Consider the following 19,613-nt stretch of genomic DNA (forward strand, 5'->3'; position numbering starts at 1 on the left):
TGAGCTTGGCTTCTCAAGCTATAGCATAGTGCTCTTTCTTCTCCCCCCTTTTTGTGCTAGCTACACCCTCCTTTTATAGCAATTTTGAAGGCTAGGGTTACTCCTCTAACCATGGTTGGGTTAGATTTTCAGCAATTTATCTAATTTCTTTTGCTTGGAATTATCAAGAAGTTGGTGGGGAAAGAGAGACGAGAGAAATGGAGGTGATAGGACTTTTCATAGTGGGTTAGTGTTAGTAGAGTTAGTATTAATTTACAAATGGAATTGGATGTTTACAATGGGAGTATCCATGTAGGATACAAATAAGGAAAAAAAACTCTTAAGAGGTAAGAAAGGTGGATTTCTTACAAGGTTGATGCTCCAAGTGTCTTGAGTAGGGCCAATTTTGACGCTTGTTGACGGTCCACTAGCTTTGACGGTACATTTTTTCTCCACTCTTGACCTTCCTTGAGAGACAAGGTAATTGAAGCTGAGTAATCAACCACCATGATGCTGTCTTTTAAGATGAAGAGGCTGAATTTTGTGGTTTTTATGATAGATATGGGTAATTTGGAGGAGGAAAAATGAGACTAGGTGGTCAATTTTGGAATGGAATTGTGTGTGGGAGGTATGAGTTCACCATGGTTTCTCTTATTCTTCAAGGTTGAGGAGAAGGTGAGTAGGGTGCAGAGAGGAGTGGTGAGAGAGGTGGGGATGATGAGTGGAGAAGTGTGTGTGAAAGAGGAAAATGATAAAGTGGAAGAGAGAGTGTGGCTGCATAGCATGGGAAAACTGGGGTCCACTAATAAAATCATAGCTCACAGCTCGTAGCTCAAAAACATATGAAAAAATTTGAGGCAAAAGCTCAGTCCACGAGCTACAACTTTTGTTTGTATCACCTTTTCAAATTCAGAGAGCAAGTGAACTTTGAAAATTCAGCAAAATCGACCGTTTTTTTCCACTGCACAAGGTCCTTGTGGGGTCCTTCTTTGGATGATTCTTTTGAATACCTCCAAGAGTGAGCCCTCCATAGTGCATGTATGCATGCCACCTACCCTTGACTTTATTTGGTAGGTCTATAATTGAAGATATTGTTGAGATCATGATATAAGTGAATAGTACAACTAAGGAAATCAAATATTGAGGGGTCTAAAAAATATGTACATGTCAAATATAAATAATATAAGTGGAAAAAATATAAAGGGGTCAAAAGAAATCTCTCTCATTATGAGGCTACCATAAAAAGATAAATATTTTTGGTGTTCTAATTTTTTTGAAAAAAAACAAAATAGATGTAGGAAGGGAAAAATCACAATAGTGAAAAAATATACACATAAATAAAACTAGTTTTTTTGGATTTTTGTTGGGGTGGAGTTACACCAAATATAAGAGAAGCTTACATGAAAATATTTCTATATGGAATAAAGAGTATGAAAAATGGTAAGAAAAATTGTGGTAATGGTGAGGCAATGTACAGAGCATAAATAACACACACCTAGGTAGAAATATTTAAATAAATACCAAAATAATTATGAAAAAATATTTTATTTAAGCCCTATATACAAAGAAATATTTACATACGCATGGGCCATAATATACTTATATTTTTTATTTTTTTGGCTCAACTAGCACAATAACTAGCTAATTGAGGGTTTTTTATTTCAGTAAGGAGATATGGGAAAAGTCCCCTAACTCACACGCACCTATATACAGTGAAAGGGTGAGGGTAACCACAGTGTTTGAGTGATTTGATAGGGTGAGATAACTCACTATGGCAATTACAGAGAGCCGAAAAAACGGCTATCAGTGGTTTTGAGTCATGTTTCTACGCATACACTGAATTTGATCGCTGTAGGAGACAATCGATCTTCTTGCTTATCCTTGTTCTTCTCTTGATCTTGCATTTGTTGAACATTTGATGTTGAACTTGGAAACTTTTCTCCTTGACCTACTTTTGATTGTACATTTTCTGGAGTCGGCTTCTTTGAAACAACTTTTGTCGATTCTTTGGGTATGTCGATGATGACATAGTCTTGTGGTTTCCCTTCCTCCTTTGTTAAAATTTTTGTATCATGCTCCATGATGTAGCTATCGCTCTTACCTTTGCTTTTATACTCAAAATCTTTATTAGCCTCTTTCAATACCTTTATTATAAAGCAGGGAATTAAATCATAGCCATTCTCATCGCAGAACTTCATAGTCGTTACTTTGTTTACACAAACATTTAGAGTAGCCAGTATCTCCTTCCATCCAAAGGGTTCAAATAACTTTTCCAAAAATGGCTCCTTTACATAGTACTCATCTTCTACCGATCGCTCTAAGATACAATCTTCCTTTTTCAGGCTTTCGTACTCCAATACTCCACATATTCAAACATGCACTCCCTTCATCAAACAAGCAGGTAGTTGTGTTTTGAAATCCGTAGTTACACCAAAAACTTCCACTGGGGTTTGATCTACGTCTTTGTCACTATGTTCCTTCATGTTGACCCTTGTTGTGACACCCTTATGCCGAAAGTTGAGGTGTTCATAGCCCCAATCTTGAGCCATTTTGAGTTGACACATGAATGGCCGTCCCAAAATAACCTCAAAGTTTTGCCTTTTCCAAAGTCAACTACAACAAAAGTGTGCTCGTACTCTATTCCGTAGGAGGATAGAATAACTTCTTCCAACATCCATAAGGGTCTCTCTACATATCCATCTTCTAGTTGCGACTTCATGCGCATTTTCTTGAAAGCTGGTCTTTCCCATTTCTCCCAGACTCCCTTCATAGCAATGGCTATTCCAGTCCCACTATCAAGTATGGCTATCATTTTTACTCCTTTGTGGTAAGGTGGTGTTTCCTTCTTCTCCTTTAGAATAGTCAACCACTTTATTCATTGTGCCTTTGGTTTCTCATATTGAGTTGTACCCATGTTCTCATCTGCAATTTTGTCATGTGAAGGAATTTTCAACCCCATTGTTTTCAGGTATTTGTCCATTTGGCCCCATAGTTTCGGTCTAATTTTTAGCAACTCTGAGAAAGAAAGTGTGCATTGTATAGGAGAGGACATCAATTAGTGAAAGCTTTTGGTATCCATCATTTTTGGTGTGGCTTTCCTATGAGAAGTTACCACTCTAATCTCATATTTAGTTTTGTGTTCTCCTATGAAAGATGGAAAGGTCTGTAGAGAGTGTGTTTTCCTCTCTTCAGGTGCTATAGAACCGGCATCTCCGTATAAAGATGGTATATCTCCAAGATATAACTCGTGATCCATGTTGATCTCAAGGATAGGTGTTGACTGTAAAGAATCACTACCATCTTTGTGGTTTCTGATTGTTTCCCACAAGGTGTCATAAAAATCTAATATCTAACCAACCCAAATTATTTTCTCATATTAAACTGATCATTTAATGTGGGAGAGTAGATGGGAACAAGGGTTAGAAAATAGACATGTGCTTTTGGGTCGCCACGGGGCCAATGGTAAAGGGGCCCAAATGAGAGATGATCTATCAAAGAGCAAGGTTAACTAATGGAGCCTAAAGACCTTAGGGTTACCTTCATTAAAGACCTCCAAGGGTTAGTGTTAAAAGTCCTTTGACCTTAGGTAAGCTAGGGTTGAGCTTGAGGTGGGAGCCCGGCCCAAGCTTGAGGTGCTTGTCGTGTTTGCTGACTAAGGTGCTTAAAGTGCTTGAGGGTAAGGTGTTCCACAAAGTCAATAAACATCCCTACAAGGAGGGGGTGAGACCTACAAGAAGGGGCTAGAGAGACAAAACACACACCCTCACACAAGGCAAGCTTGGTACAAAGAAAGCAAATAGGACACTTGTCAAGCTCCTCCTCATGTTGCCCTCATGGTGTGCCTAAAGCCTATTGGTTGGCCTTCCAAGGGGTCCAATGATAAATTAGTTAATTTAATTAATTGTTTAGCATTTATCAAGTTCTCTCTCTAAGGGGAAAGGGGGACACTTGTCCAAAGCCTACCTTTGTTGCTTGATATGCTTCTTGTATGCGATTGGCTAGCCTGGGAAGATCCAATGAGCTTCAAGCATGAGCTACAAGGGGGGGTCGACCAAAGCAAGAAGGGGGGTTGCTTGGGGGGTATACTCTCCCACACACACTCATGCACACTCTCATTGAATGAAGTGAAAAGTGCAAGAGCTCCATCTCCTTCTCCAAGCTAATAGAGAAGTTGAGAGCCCACACCAACCTCTTGGCTATGGAATGCAAATCCAACCAAGAGCCATGCTTCAATGCTTAATCTTGCCATCTTCTCCATCTTCATTACTCTTATATTATGTATGCTAGCAAGAAGAGTGATGATAAATGAGGAACTACTTCTTTCTCCTATGGAATGTTTCTTCTTCCTCTTCCCTACCCTCATTCCCCGCTAGCTCTCTCCACCTTCGAAGGTGTTTGAGGCCTTGGGACTGAGTCTTGGGATAGTTAATGCTTTTTGCAAAGTTTATGTTATGCTCGTGATGCATGAAGCTTTCCATCTTCATTGCATCACCTAGGTCACAAGGAACACAAACATTGTATTATACCAAGTCTCTCTTGATTAGAAAATCTATAATACAAATACCTCTTGGAGGGGGGACCGGCTCCACATAAATCCGGTCCTCAACTGTTGTCATGTTCTCTAAACTCTCTCTCTTGCAAAAGTATTGTTCATTCCAAGTTAACTACGTACTATGTTTATGTTGCTAACTTCAATTAAGTTCACCCTCTATGCTCACAAAATAATCTCACAAAAATGCTTTCTCTAATTTTTCTAATTCCGCTACTCTCGAAGTTCATAGGCCATTCCATTACACAAGGATTGTGGCCACGGCTAGTCCACTTCATTTATGGCCTAAATCTCATGAGACTTCAGCTGGAGTGTAGTGTTTGCCACTACCTTTGTATCCAATGGATTTTCATTCCTCGTTTTGGTTGGTTCACCCATTTTGTCTTCTTTCAATGCGCTTGCATTCTCCCTTTTGGGTACAAGCACCATTTGTTTGGGGATGTTCAATGCTTCTAGCTCCATTAGGGCTTGATCTTTCTCTATGAGCATTTTGCACATTTCCATTTGGTTGGCTTCAATTTTTGGATGTGGATAAATTAGCAATCTTTGTTCTAATGTTTGATTGGGTTTCAATCTTGCCTTGTAGGCTTGCAATATGGTATCTAATTGCTTGTTCAGTTTCTCAACCAAGACTGAACCTCCCGATGATATTTTGGATGATTTTTCTTTCTCTATTCGTTCCTTGTTTTTGTTTTCTTGTTTTAGCTACTCTTTGATTTCTAAGGTGGTTTTATCTTTCAGCCTTTTTGCTTCATTTTGTCTCGTTTAGCTTTCCACGATTTTATTCCAGTCTTCACGAATATGTTCTCAACTTTGGTCTAAATAGGTTGTATATTTTCCCCCTCAATGGGTGCATTTTCGGCAGCTTCTTGAGCTTGAGCTCTTGACATCACAGTTATAGGAACTATGGGTTCTAGCTCAGGTTTTCTTGAAGAAGGCATCACTCCTACAACATTCATTGTTGCTTTCCCCTTGTTGTTTGAGTGTTTTGGACAATCATGAACCAGTTGTGCAATAGTGCATTCTAGACAATATCTCAATATTTCTAAGTTCTTTGCTCAATGAGCATACTTTCTTGGCCAATGATTACCTCCACACTCGTAGCATGGTTCTACTTTTTGCATAGTTGGTTGTGTTTCCAATGGTTGTTCTTGCCTGGTAAGAATGGTCTTTGATCCATAATCTTGATTGGCTATGAACATTAGTGTATTCTCATCCATGGAGTAATGATTTTTCATGGGTTGTGGAACATATGTTGGTTGAGTGTAGTTGACTACTACTCTACCATCATTCAAAAGAGGTGGTTGCTACCCTAGCATATGTTGCGGTCTTGATTGAGTGTTACACCATGGAGTGGGACGATTCCTTCCACATATGTCACATCTTCTTGTGGATTGTTGTCATTCATGCAGGTTCGTAGGCTTGGTTTATTCTTCTAATCACCTCCTTGACCACTTGATCAATGCTCGACATAATAGGAGTTTGAAATTCTCTATTTGTTGCGGATTCACTCTCTGGAGAAGAGGCCCTACTACTCGTGTTGTTTGCATCATCTCTGACCTCTCCATAGGCCTTATAATTGTCAATTAGATATAGAGCTTCTCTAATGACTTGATCAAATGTCGTGCATCCTTTCAAATGTAGGTCCTTTTTAGAGTTTTATTCCTCAAGCCCTCTATGAAGAGAACTAATAATCTCTCATCTTATGGTAACTCTTGTAGAGAAAATCTCTCCATGTATTGTTTGAAGCAAAGCAAAGCTTCCTTGTCACCTTTTCGTTTCCTTTTTGTTTAAAAGAGTATATCTGTGACACCGTGTTGTGCTTAACTCCCCTTTTTGAGAACTCCTCTACAAATTCATGTAAGAATTGTTCTTTGTTTGGAAAATCGTCTCTATTTAGTGGTTGGAACCAAGTCAAAGCCGTCCCTTCCAATGTTAGCCCAAATCCTTTGTATTGGGTATAAAAATTCACAATTTTTTCAGCTCTCAAAACTTGTTTGAAGAGTGAGACATGAGCATATGGATCCCCTGACCCATTGTGCTTTGTCTTGATGCATTGGGCCACTTGATATGGTCTCATTCTTAGATGTTCAGCCACCAGTCTAACCAATTCGTGGTCTCTTGCAAAGAAGTCTCTCACTCTCTCTTCTCATCTAGGAGAAAATCTTGGTATAATCCTCTCTAAGGTGTCCTTTGGCACCATTTTTGACTGAAAGTAAGAAGATATTGGAGTACCCTTGTATATGTACTATTCTAGGTCCATTGGATTGACAAGTTTGTACTCTCGTACTTATCTACCATCAAAAATTGTACTTCATGGACATATCTGTATACGCAAATGCATAGAGATTCTTATGGTGGGTCAACTCTCTCACATTGGGTTCAACACACTTGTAGAAGGTATGTGGATCTCCATTTGTGAACCTATACAATTTCTCATGAGCATAATCCACCAAAACTCTCATGGCTCTTACCATATACATGTGGTAGTGATGTGTCCGAACACACTTAGGACCGCCAAGGCATTTTTTTCCCTCACTAGGAGGTTTTTTTCCCCGTGCATTGTATATACACCCATCACTCTAGGGCTACATTATCTTTCCATTGCACACTAAGGAATACTATTCTCTGTTGTGTGCCTTGAGCTTCCTTCATCTTCCCCAAGCTGTGTGCATTTCCTGCAACCCTATTTCCAACAATTGGTTTCATAGTAGATTGCATCCTCTGGGGCTTAGTCGCATGCAGCTCCAGCATATGCTTGCTCACTATCTCCAATTTTTGTGAGCTTTGTTGAGAGTCAGTAGGTCAACAAATACTTCGGGAGATCTTGTAAAGCTTAATCTACTCAAATTTTTTATTCAGGCTCATTTCAGCCTCCGTTTCCACTACAAGCAGTCTTGCACTGGCTATTTTGTCATTTTGTGCAAAATTTTTGTTAGTGCTATTTTTGGCATAAAAGGTCCTTATTGTCTTCTACAGATGTGTTCAAGATGTTTTTTGCTGATAGATTGGATGGGGATAATTACCCTGTGTGGGTTTACATGATACAACATGTCCTTGTGTCAAAGGGCATTTGGAATATTGTACAGGTAATTGATGTACGTCCTGGTTCTATGGATATAGGCGATGTTGATGATGTTGCAGGTTTTGGTGGTAGGATTTTTGATGTTGGAATTGTTTTGCCTATGGTTGAGCAGGCTCATTGGGATGGAAGAGATGCGCAAGCTCATGCAATGATTGTGTTGTCTATGAAGCACACAATTACTCTTCACATTCGTTCAGCAAAATCTACAAAATAGGCTTGGGATATTCTTGTTGGTCTTTATGAAAGTCAAATAAAGATAAAATTTCATTTTTTGCGTAAAGAGCTAGTGTCAAGGATATTAATGAGCAAATTATTTCTGTAGGCAAAGTCATTCTTGAACAGCTCCCTTGTGCAGACTGTTCTTGATGCTTTGCCAGATTCTTACCAGACTTTTGCTAGTACTTGGAGACTTATGACCCAAGGGAATCCAGACGTTGTCAACTTTGATGCATTATGCACATTGTTGTTTGCAAGAGTCACTTTTTGAAAAACCAGGGCTAAACAACACGCAATTGAATAGGCCTTTATTGTTGCTCAAAGAAAAGGAGGTAGTAGCAATGTAACCACTTCTCATGGTTCTTTCTGTGAGTGGTAAATCACTTGTTCCTAATGCTTCTATTGGAAAAAATTTGTATGGAAATTTTGGTGAAAAGGGCAAAAAGAAGATGTGTTGCCAGTATTGTAAAGCTAATGATCACTTGATCAAGCAGTGTCCTAAGTTGAAGGCAAAAGAGGCTAAGAAGAAAGATGTTGATTCCACTACAAATGCAGCTATTGTTGATTCTTCTTTGAAAGGAGATTCTGATATTGATATTGATGCAGAATGGGCTTTTAGTGCAGAGTGCACTTATAATCCTTATGTCCATGATGCATGTATGTTAGTTGTTGCAGATGTTCATGTGTGGTACTTTGATAGTGGTGCTACAAAGCACATTACCTCTCATCGTGACTTGTTTACCTCTCTCAAGGACGACCCTCATGGGAATTCAGTCACTTGTGCCAACAATGCCTCTTATCCGGTTTGTGCTGACTCCTGTGAATGGCAGTTCTTTCACACTTGTTGATGCACTTTATGTCCCTGGGATCAAGAAGAACCTTTTGTCTATATCAGCACTTGCTAGACTTTATCTTGTTGTGAAATTTGTGGATGACAAATGTATAGTTCATGATCTCAGTTTTGGTGATGAGATTGTTGCATTAAGAATTTTACATCGTGGGTTGTATAAGCTCACTTTGTATGATAAGTGTGGGCAAAATTTTTCAAGTGCAGTTATGGATTCTAAGGCTATTTCAGATGCAAAACTTTGGCATGTACATTTTGGGCATCTGAATTTTACCAGTTTGTTGCATTTGCAAAAATTTGATATGGTTGCTTCTTTGCCGCCTCTTGACGCACCTATTAAGCATGGTTGTGAAGGTTGTGTTTTGGGTAAGATACAACGTTCAAAGTTTCCAGAGGATGGTTTAGTTAAGGTTAAATGAAGGTTGCAGCTTGTGCACAGTGATGTTTGTGGGCCCATGCAAACTCCATCCTTGGGCAATTACATGTACTTTGTGACTTTCATTAATGATTACTCCAAGCATGCATGGGTATATTTGCTTAAAGCAAAGTCCGAAGTGTTTATGTGCTTCAAGAAATTTTTGGCTATGACTAAAAATGTCTCTAAATATACTATGGCACCCTCCATTTTGATCGGGGGGAGTATGTTTCATGAATTTAATGCATTTTTGGATAGTCGTGGGATAAAACACCAATGTACAATGTTGTATACACCTAAGCAGAATGGTATTGCTGAGAGGAAAAACAGGTTGCGTATGAACCTCGCACAATGTGCAGTCAAGAGTCAAGCTTTGTCGCATTCATTTTGGCTTGAGGCCATCATATGTGCTACTTATGTACTTAACAAGTATCCTACAAAAGCTTTGCAGTCTATGACTCTACAAGAAGCATGGCATGATAGAAAGCCTTCTATTGAGCACATGCACATTTTTGGTTGTTTGGATTATGCTTTGGTGCCAGAAACACAGCATAGAAACTTAGATGATAAGGTTGTCAAATGCATTTTTGTTGGTTATAGTGCTAAAAGTGAAGGTTAAGGTTGTACCAACTACAAACAAAACATATCTTGGTTTCACAGGATGTTGTGTTTTTGGAAGATTATGTTCAACCCTTGTTGTCATGTACTAGAGACAGTAACATAAGCTCACAGGACATTTATGACAGTTTATTGCCTCTTTTCAGTGGTGGAAGTTTGAATGTAAGTTTTAATGAGGCAAATGTACAGTCTATGGGGGCTTCTGAAAATCTTACATATTAGCCAATTTCTGATGCAAATGTACATGATGTACTTGATGAGGAAAGGGCTGAGAATGAGCAAGCTAGAGGTATGCCAAAATGGTTGGTGTGTACTTTGCATCACAATAAATTGGATGCACCTCTGTCTTGTCATACTCGTTTGGGTTCTTGCCATGCATCTTATGCATCAAATTGCTATGCTTTGGCTATTTCTAGCTTATGTGATGTTGAGGAGCCTCTGTCTTTTGATGCAACACGAAATTCAAAAAACTGGATAGCTACCATGCAATCAGAATATGATGCACTTATAGAAAATGACACACGAACTTTATGTGATTTGCCTCCTAGCAAAAAGACCATTGGTACAAAGTGGGTTTACAAGTTGAAACGCAAGCCAGACGGTGAGATTGATTGCTATAAGGCTCGACTTGTTGCAAAGGGTTATGCACAGTAAAAAGGCATAGATTATGAAAAAACTTTTGCTCCCACTTGTTGTATGACTATTGTGCATTTTCTATGTGCATCGGCAGCTCATTTTGGTTGGGATGTACATCAATCAGACATTGTTACTGTTTTCTTGAATGGTGACATGTTTGAGGAAGTTTATGTAACACAGCCTTGCGGTTTTTCTGAGAAAGGAAAAGAGGATAAAGTGTGCAAACGTAAGAAAGCTTTGTATGGGTTGAAGCAATCCCCTTGTGCTTCGTATGAAAAGCTGACACTCATTTGGTTAAGCGAGGCTTTCGTAACATTCCAACAGAAAGCACTTTGTATGTAAAGCATGAGGGTGATGTTATTTCTCATCATTGTTCTATATGTGGATGATTTGTTGATCACTGGTCCAAATGAGGCATATATTATTGAATTTAAGGCTGATTTGAATGCTAATAAGCAACCATATCATTTTTTTGCAACAGAACAAATTGGCAAAACTCAGATGGCCAAAATGTGCATGGCAAAGTTTGGCATCTAAAATAGTCTTTGAATCCACAACTGCATTTGCAAAATTTTGCCCATGCTTGTCATATATAGAGAGCTTATACAACCCATGGCACAAAATGCCCAAATGCAACAATTTCATTACCAAAACTGAGATCATGAATTGTACATTTGTCATTCATAAATTTGACGACAAGATAAGTCTTGCAAGTGCAATACAAAAAAAAGGTTCTTTTTTATCCCTGGTCCATAAAGTGCATCAACAAGTGTGAACAAACTGCCATTCATAGTAGTTAGCATAATCTTTCAATGTCCCTTGACTAGATAAGAGGCATTGTAAGTGATCGTATTCTTGTGAGGACACCCTCAAGAGAGGAAACAAATTATGATGCAAAGTAATGTGCTTTGTAGCACCACTTTCAAAGTACCAAACATGACTTTAATGTAGCAATTGTCATACATGTAGAGTCACATGTTTTGTACTTTGATAGCATCATGGACAAAACAATCATAAGTACACTCTGTACTAAATGTCCACTCTGCATCCATATCAACATCACAATCTCGATTTATAGCAGATTCCACAATAATTCCATTGGTAGTAGATTTGTGTCTTTCTTCTTGGCTTCTTTTGCCTTCAACTTAGGACACTTCTTTATCAAATGATCATTAGCCTTGCAATAATGGCAATGCATCTTCTTCTTGCCTTTTTCACCAGAATTCCCAGACAATGCTACCAGTAGAAGCACTCGACACAAAGTGATTTCTTGCTCATGTAAGAACCACAAGAAAGTGGTTGCATTGTTATTACTACCTTTTCTATGAGCAACAACAAAAGCCTATTCAATTTCATGCTCTTTGGCCCTATTCTTTCTTGAAAGTGACTCCTACAATAGCAATGTGCATAATGCATCAAACTTGATAGCTTGAGGGTTTCCTTGGGTCATAAGTCTCCAAGTACTTGTAAAAGTCTGGTAAGAGTCTAGCAAAGCATCAAGAACACTCTACAAGCAAACTATCAAAAATAACTTCACCTACAAAAATGATTTTCTCATTGATACCCTTGACACTAGCAAGAAAAGTGTATGTGTCATCTTCCTCTTTCATAATCTTTGACTCAAACTCTTTACGCAACAATGCAATTTTAGCCTCATTGTGACTTGCATAAAGACCAATTTTTCTACTTTTTTTTAGCAAATGTGAGGAGTAATAGTGTGCTTCATAGATAATGCAATCAATGCATCAGCCTATGCATCTTTAACATCCCAACAAGATTGCTCAATTGTATGCAAAAGAACTCTAGCAACAACAAATCTACTCGAACCTACAACATCCTCAATATATCATGTATCCATAGAAGGTGCACCACTACAAGAGCCTCTTAAGCTTAGCGATGCTCATTGTGCGATGCTCAAAACTATCGGTGTTGCTATGAGCATTGCTATATAGCGACACGTACAGCAACGTCGACATTGTGTAAAAGAATACCCGAGAATGCCAAAACTCAACTCCAAATTTGAGTTTTGGTGCTCTCAAGCAAGCAACAAAGAAGAAGGTAATGCCTTCACTTCCTCTCTCTCTCTCTCTCTCTCTCTCTCTCGTGCACTGTTGCATTTTTTTTTGGGAGCCGACGCCATATGTGCATTTTATCCGCAAGTGTATTGCATCTTCACCATGCTGCACTCATCTACACTCACTTAATCACCATGCACGCTATTATCGCATTATTGATGCTCTTGATCTTGTTCGAGGAAGATTTGGCCGTTTTGCAGTGCTCGAAGACCAAAGAATTTTAAAGATGATGATGATGTCAAAAGAGAAAGCCGAGCAAAAAAAAATTTGGACAACTCCCACCAAAAAAGACCCTCGCTAACATTCATTGATAGTGTTAATTTTTGTATACTAAGGTTGTATTTTAAAGATGACTTAAAGAAAAATAAACCAATAGGTGCCTTCTGTTGGTGACTGCTCATGGAAGAGAAGAAGGGGAGATCATCCCATTGTTCAGGGCCGGCTGCTAGGGAAGCATGCTGTGAGCATTTGTGAGAGTTTCTTGAGTGCATGCATTGTTTACTGTGTGTATGTATTTTCCTATTGAAAACCAAGCCAAAGTAAAAGGGGAGTCGAGGGCTCAGCCCTGTTGAAACCGAGACCAAGGGGAAAGAAGGAGAGTGAGAGAGAGAACCTCTCTGGTTGAAATCGAAGAAAGAGAGAGAACCTCTCTGAGGAATTCGAAGAGAGAGAGAGAGAGAGGGAATATCTCACGCTGTGTGCTGCCGAGGGTCGGCGAGGGGCTCAGCCCTTTCGTGTGTGAGGAAATTGAAGAGGGAGAGAAGGAGCGAACCCTTACTCCTACAGAAAGTTGAAGAGAGAGAAAGGGTTTCCCATTACTGCGCGTCGATAGAGACAGGGAGAGAGGAGCACCATTTTAAAAAAAAGATGAGCTTTGAATTGAATTAAATAAAATATACAAGGGGGCTCCCCATAGGAAAGAAGGAGAGTGAGAGAGAGAACCTCTCCGTGCGGGCTAGAAAGAGAAAAAAAAGGAGTGATTGAAAGAGAGAGAGGGCTTTGCACTGAGCACAAACAGGCTTGGGTCCGAGAGGGAGAAAGAGAAGTTGAGAGAGAACGTTAAAATGTCAAAAGCGTGAGTGAGAGAGAACGAAGTTACATCTAAGCTAAAGGGGAGAGAGTGGCTCACTTTCAAGCGGTGAGAGGTGCTCTCCCACATTTTTTATTTCACTCACAGATTTCGAGCATTATCATAAAGACTGACATTGAAGCTTCGACTGTCGTTAAACTGCACAAGCGACGGCGCAACGATCGCCATTAAAGTGAAGATTTCTTGCTTAGCTATTTGCACACTTCACGCACTGTCATTTTCATATAGCCACTCGTAGCAAACCTCCGTGAAAAGTTGTAATTTAACAAAAATAGTGAGTCTTTGTAAAATTTAATCCTCGAGGGTCGTAAGAATCACTCTGAATCTCGGCATCGAATTTCGACTCTCGACGCAAGGATTTCAAAGATAAGTTTTCTCTCCTTCATTCCATTTTTGGTATAAAAACAAAGCACATATTTGTAAAAACGATTTACGTTCAGACATCATAATATAGACACACTTTGTGTGTATTCCCATTGTGTCAGTTCGCAAGCATTCGCTATAACATTTTGTTACAAATCTTCACCATCTTTGTACATGTGTCGTGTTTGTTATTTGCAAGTGCTCTATATTCCAACCACTCCAGCGCTCCTTGGCAGCGGACATTCAGCACAATATTTTATGTTGAAGTTCCCTCCATCTTTCTCATTGGGTTTTGGGGGGGGCTCATATTGCACATATCATATATCTTTGTTGGGTATCTGGGGGGGGGGGGGGGGGGGGGGGGGGGGGGGGGGTTCTTGGGTCTTTGTCCTCTTCGCCTTGTCCATCCAGATATTTACCAGATAGTGGCACGCCCGGTGGGACCTTGACTTAGTCGAGGTTCCGCGACACGAACCTACTTGGAAGGGGGCGTATGCACAGTGATAAAGAGTGGCGAGAACATCTTAGGGAGAGTGAGCAAGCTAAGAGATATCATAGGAGGGAAAAGGAAAAAGCATTACAAGGGCATTCTAGCCCCGCAACTCCTTCACAACAACAGATTCCAAGAGTATCAACTCCACCAGGGAAAGGTCCGTCGGGTACCTCATTTTCTGTCCATATTCCCATCATGGCCCAACCCTTTGCAATCCAGTCACCCCTTGTGTTACCAGCTAATCTCGCTCGCCCAGATGCACCGCTCATCCCACTCCTGACATTTCATGGGTCGCCCTTGGAAGATCCTACTGCCCATGTAAACAATTTTAAAATTGCTTGTTTGACATCACATATTGTCGAGGAGGGACATGTAATGACTTATTTTAGCACCACACTAAAAGGAGAAGCTTCGAATTGGTTTTCCAAGCAGCAAGCAAATTCTATTCCTAGTTTTGCCGATTTTGAGCAAAAATTCGTAGCCGCTTTTCGCAAACCTCCCAAAAAAATTTCATTTTTTGAGCAGTTACGCTCCTTAAAGCAAAATTATCCGCATGAAAGCATCGAGCAAGCCGCCACCAGGTTCAAGAATTTTCTCGACCATTATACTCCCACTTTTAACATTGATCCGCTTACCATCATGGAATCATTTCTTAGAGGATTGCATCCTAGCATTCAAATTTTAGTGAGAGCTCAGGCTCCACAAGATTTAAATACTGCTATCATGTCTGCTGTTAATGTGGAGAGTTCCTACAAGTGCACTTTTAACCACAACTAGTTGCGACACCATCTCCATCGTATTACCCATGGCTAGCACCACACTCTCTACCCATGTCCACTCTGAGTTTATCCTTACCAGCCCCATCTTATGTACCCCAATTACAATCGACACCACCTCTACAATTACCACCTCTTACCCCACTCCAACTTCAAGCTACACCATCGCCTCTTTCACTCCTAGCACCCACACCTGTTATAGACACTTCCTCTTCATCCACCTCTCCACATCTCCCAGCACCAGTTTCTCACGCTCCCCAACCTTTTGTGACTTATCCTCAATCTACTTCTACCACTGCACCTTCCATGCATCACAAGGGTGGGGATGGTTATGAGAGTACTGCATCTAGTATTGGGGACTTGAAAGACATGATGACTAATTACATGAACCAGCTAAATGAAAACATGAAAGTTGTGACTCTAGATGTGAACTTTTTGAAGCGCCAACAAAATTTGTTGTCCGCTCGCCGCCCTAAGCCTAATCCCACTAAGATTGTGTGTCGTGCTTGTGGCATACCCGGCCATCTCTCCAAAGACTGTCCCACAGTCGTCTGCACTTATGAGCGATGTTTGGGAAAGGGACATACTGAAGAAAATTGCTATACTAAGATGCGCCACATGATGAATAACAATTCTACAATACCACTGCCAGGCCCCATGAACCATCATAGCGGGAATGAGAGGCCCCCAGGCCCTAGTTGGACACTTTTACAAAGAGGGTCTCCTAGTTCTCCAACCATGGCTTCTTCTAGTTTGGCACCCACAACAACCAATAATCCATCAGTTAATATGATTGAATCTGTTGCATTGCCTGTGCATGCCATTACACAAAAGGGATAAGAGAAAATCGTTGAGGAGGAGAGAGACCCTGCACCCGATGTTGCTACCCTCCCACCCACCCGTGTAGCTGTTCATGTTCCCAACCCTTTGTCCCAACCTCGTCATGTTCGTATTCACCCTACCCCAAGTAAGTTATTCCCTCCTATACCTTCTTTCGACCTTGTTGCTGCTCTTAATCGAGTGGAGTTTACCATGTCCCTACCACAATACCTTCTCACTTCTCCTTCTAGCCGTGCCCTTTTGAGAAGGTACTGCAGAGATTTGGGTTCTTCAAAGAGGGTGAGTCATATTCTTCCTGCTGTTCAGAAGGTGGATTCCCTTCTAGAAGGTGGATTCCCTTCTAGCTGAGCGAGAGTGTCCCCGAGTGGAGTGCATGATCCACCAACTTGTGATCCCACATACTATAGTTGATGGCGGGTCGGACGTCAATGTGTTGAGTTACACAACCTTTTCCAAGCTTGGGTTATCTTTTAATGGGGTTCCTGTTACTGGGTTACGCATGGGCGATCACCGTTCTGTGAGTGCTGAGGGTTTCATCCAGGGTTTGCCCATTACTGTGGCAGGCCAAACTGTGGAGATTAATTGTTATGTTTTGCAGCTTAGTCCTGGACCTGGGCAGTACCAGCTTCTTTTGGGGAGACCTTGTATATGGCGGACCGATTGCGTCATTGATATCCCTAGAGGAAAGTTGTTTTTGGGTCGGGGATCTTCACGGATAGTTTTGCCAGCTTACCCTTCTTCTATTACGAGTCCTGGGGTTACTTCAGAAATTGAGAGTGATGTTGATGATGACCGCAGTTCTACTTCTTCTTGTACACCTAGTTCTTATTTTATTTACCCTGATGCTATTGAGATTACCCTGGATGAAAATGTGGCGACTCCACCTCTGGCTAGAGAGGAAGACACTATGAGGGTTCCTATAAAAGGGGAGGACAAAGTGGTGCTTTTGGGCGCTTCTTTAGAGTCACCATTAAGAGAGGAGGTTATTTGTTTATGCCAAGAGTACCATGACATTTTTGCATGGGATTACACGGAGTTGAAAGGTTTCCCACCCGAGTTAGTTGTGCATCGCATCCCACTTAAGCCTGGTGCTGTCCCTGTACGTCAACGTCAACGTCGGTTACCGGAGCATTATAGAGAAGGGGTTTATATGGAGATAAAAAAACTTTTAGAGGCAGGGTTAATCTTTCCCGTGGATAACACTGAGTGGGTTTCCCCTATTGTTGTTGTACCCAAGAAAAACAAACAGCTTCGTATATGTGTTGATTATAAACAACTTAATAAGGCTACTATCAAAGACTACTACCCTTTGCCTTTTATTGATCAGATTTTAGATGCTTTAGCTGGGAGGGAGATTTATGGATTTATGGATGGGTTCTCAGGATACAACCAGATGGCTGTAGCTGATGAAGATAAGCTTAAAACCACTTTTACCACCATCTTTGGGACATTTGCATATCATGTCATGCCATTTGGGTTATGCAATGCTGGGGCATCTTATCAAAAGTATAAGCATGACAGTTTTCGTGATGACCTTATAGACTTTCTCAAAATATTTATGGATGACATAGGCGTGGGGACCACTCGAGCGAACTTTCTTAAAGCCCTCCACTATGTGTTTCAAAAGTGTCGAGAGAAGTCCATTGCATTGAATGCTCGCAAGTGTGTGTTTGGAGTTTCATATGGCATTTTATTGGGACACCTTATTAGTGCACATGGGATAGCTATGGACCCTACAAAGGTTGACGCCCTCCTTGCATTCCCTGCACCTACCACTGTCCGTCAGGTTAGGGGTTTTCTTGGGGCTGCTAAGCATTATAGCCGCTTTATTAAAGATATGGCTCATCTTATTTTACCACTCAATACCCTTTTGAGGGTTGAGCAAAACTTTATTTGGGGGACACCTCAAGAGACCTCTTTTTCTTCCCTTAAAAGTGCATTTACTAAGGCCCCTATTCTTAAGCCACCAGATGCTTCCAAACCTTTTCATTTATTTTCCGCTTGCTCACATTCAATTTTATCTAGTTGCATTGCTCAACTTTATGATAAAAAAATGCATCATGTTGCTTATTATAGTCGCAAACTTAAAGGCGCAGAGACACGCTACACTTGGGTAGAACGAGCTTGTTTAGCTATTGCTGAGAGTGCTAGGAAGTTTTGCACATATTTATCCATGCAGCACTCCATTATATATGTGACAAAGGACTCATTACAACTTATGATGAATAAGTTGGAGCCCCCTGAACGTATCATGCGATGGCTTGTTGAGTTGCAAACCTTTGATTATGTACTTAAATCCAAACCTCCTGCATTGCAAAAGCTTGTGGATTGTTTGGCTGATGTGTCTCTGTGTGCTGATGAACCTCTCGTGCCTGAACCTAATTTGTTTCGCATTGAGCCTTCTCGGGAGTGGTATGACCAAATTGCTCATTATTTGTATACCCTAGAGTTTCCCCCAGACATGAGTAAGGCTGCTAAGAAAAGATTAGTTACCCATGCACAAAAATTTTCCATTATTGATGGGTCTTTATATCAAAAGGGGTTTGAGGGCATTTATCGCCGTTGTGTTGCACAGGAAGAGATCCCTCATATTCTAAAAGAATGTCATGATAGTGCATGTGCGGGGCATTTCGCAGGGAAGTTCACTGCATTGAAGATTTTGAGAGCTGGGTACTGCTAGCCTAGTGTGTTTAAGGACTCCTTTGAGTGGTGTAAGAGGTGCGATGTTTGCCAGAGAGCCACCCGCCTTGAGAATCATTTGCGCCCTAACAATCCTATTATGGCCACATTACCATTTGAGAAGTGGGGCATTGACTATGTTGGGCCTATCACTCCTACATCTAAGCATGGGAAATCCTACATCATTGTTGCAACTGATTACTTGACAAAGTGGTCTGAGGCTAGAGCGGTGAGGAGTGATGACGCACGCACTACTACTTCAATCTTGATTGAGCATATTATTTGTCATTTTGGGGCACCAGCAGAGCTTGTATCCGATAGGGGAACACACTTTTTAAATGATGTTCTAGAGGATCTCACTTCTTATTTTAACATTAGACATGATAAAACCACCCCGTACAAGCCTTCTACCGATGGGCAAGTTGAGAGCACTAATAAGACCCTAGTCACTATTTTGAGGAAAACAGTGGATATGAACAAGCGGGATTGGGATGAGAAACTATCAGCGGCTGTGTGGGCATATAACACTACTTTTAAGGAGGCCACAAGTTTCACTCCTTTCTCTTTGGTCTATGGTCAAGAGTGTGTGCTACCAATTGAGCACGAGCTTGCCAATTTGCGGTTTATGCATGCACATTCCTTGCCTTTTGAAGAGAGTTTGAAAGAAAGGTTAGGGACATTAGAGAACCTAGATGAGTGGAGGTTGAGGGCCTATTTACACCAAGAGGTAGCAAAGAAGCGTCAAACAAAACAAAGAGCAAAGAAGGCTAAAACCTACAACTTTGAGGATGGGCAATTAGTTCTCTTATATGATGCACGCCATGAGTTATTCCCCGGGAAGTTGAGCCATGTGTGGTCCGGTCCTTATCGTATTGTGAAGGTCTTTCCTAGGAACAAAGCCCAACTTGCATAAATGGATGGGACATGGTTTTCCACCAAAACCAATTTTGAT

At 40.7% G+C, this 19,613-nt stretch overlaps 1 pseudogene; it reads left to right on the top strand.

The window, feature by feature from the left end:
* The first annotated feature begins 15,005 nt into the window (after positions 1-15,005).
* On the top strand, positions 15,006-18,662 carry LOC147425719 (uncharacterized; annotated as a pseudogene).
* The last annotated feature ends 951 nt before the right edge of the window (positions 18,663-19,613 follow it).

This window comes from Adiantum capillus-veneris, chromosome 25 (assembly GCF_014529385.1).
Source record: "Adiantum capillus-veneris isolate H3 chromosome 25, ASM1452938v2, whole genome shotgun sequence".
Lineage (NCBI taxonomy): Eukaryota > Viridiplantae > Streptophyta > Polypodiopsida > Polypodiales > Pteridaceae > Adiantum > Adiantum capillus-veneris.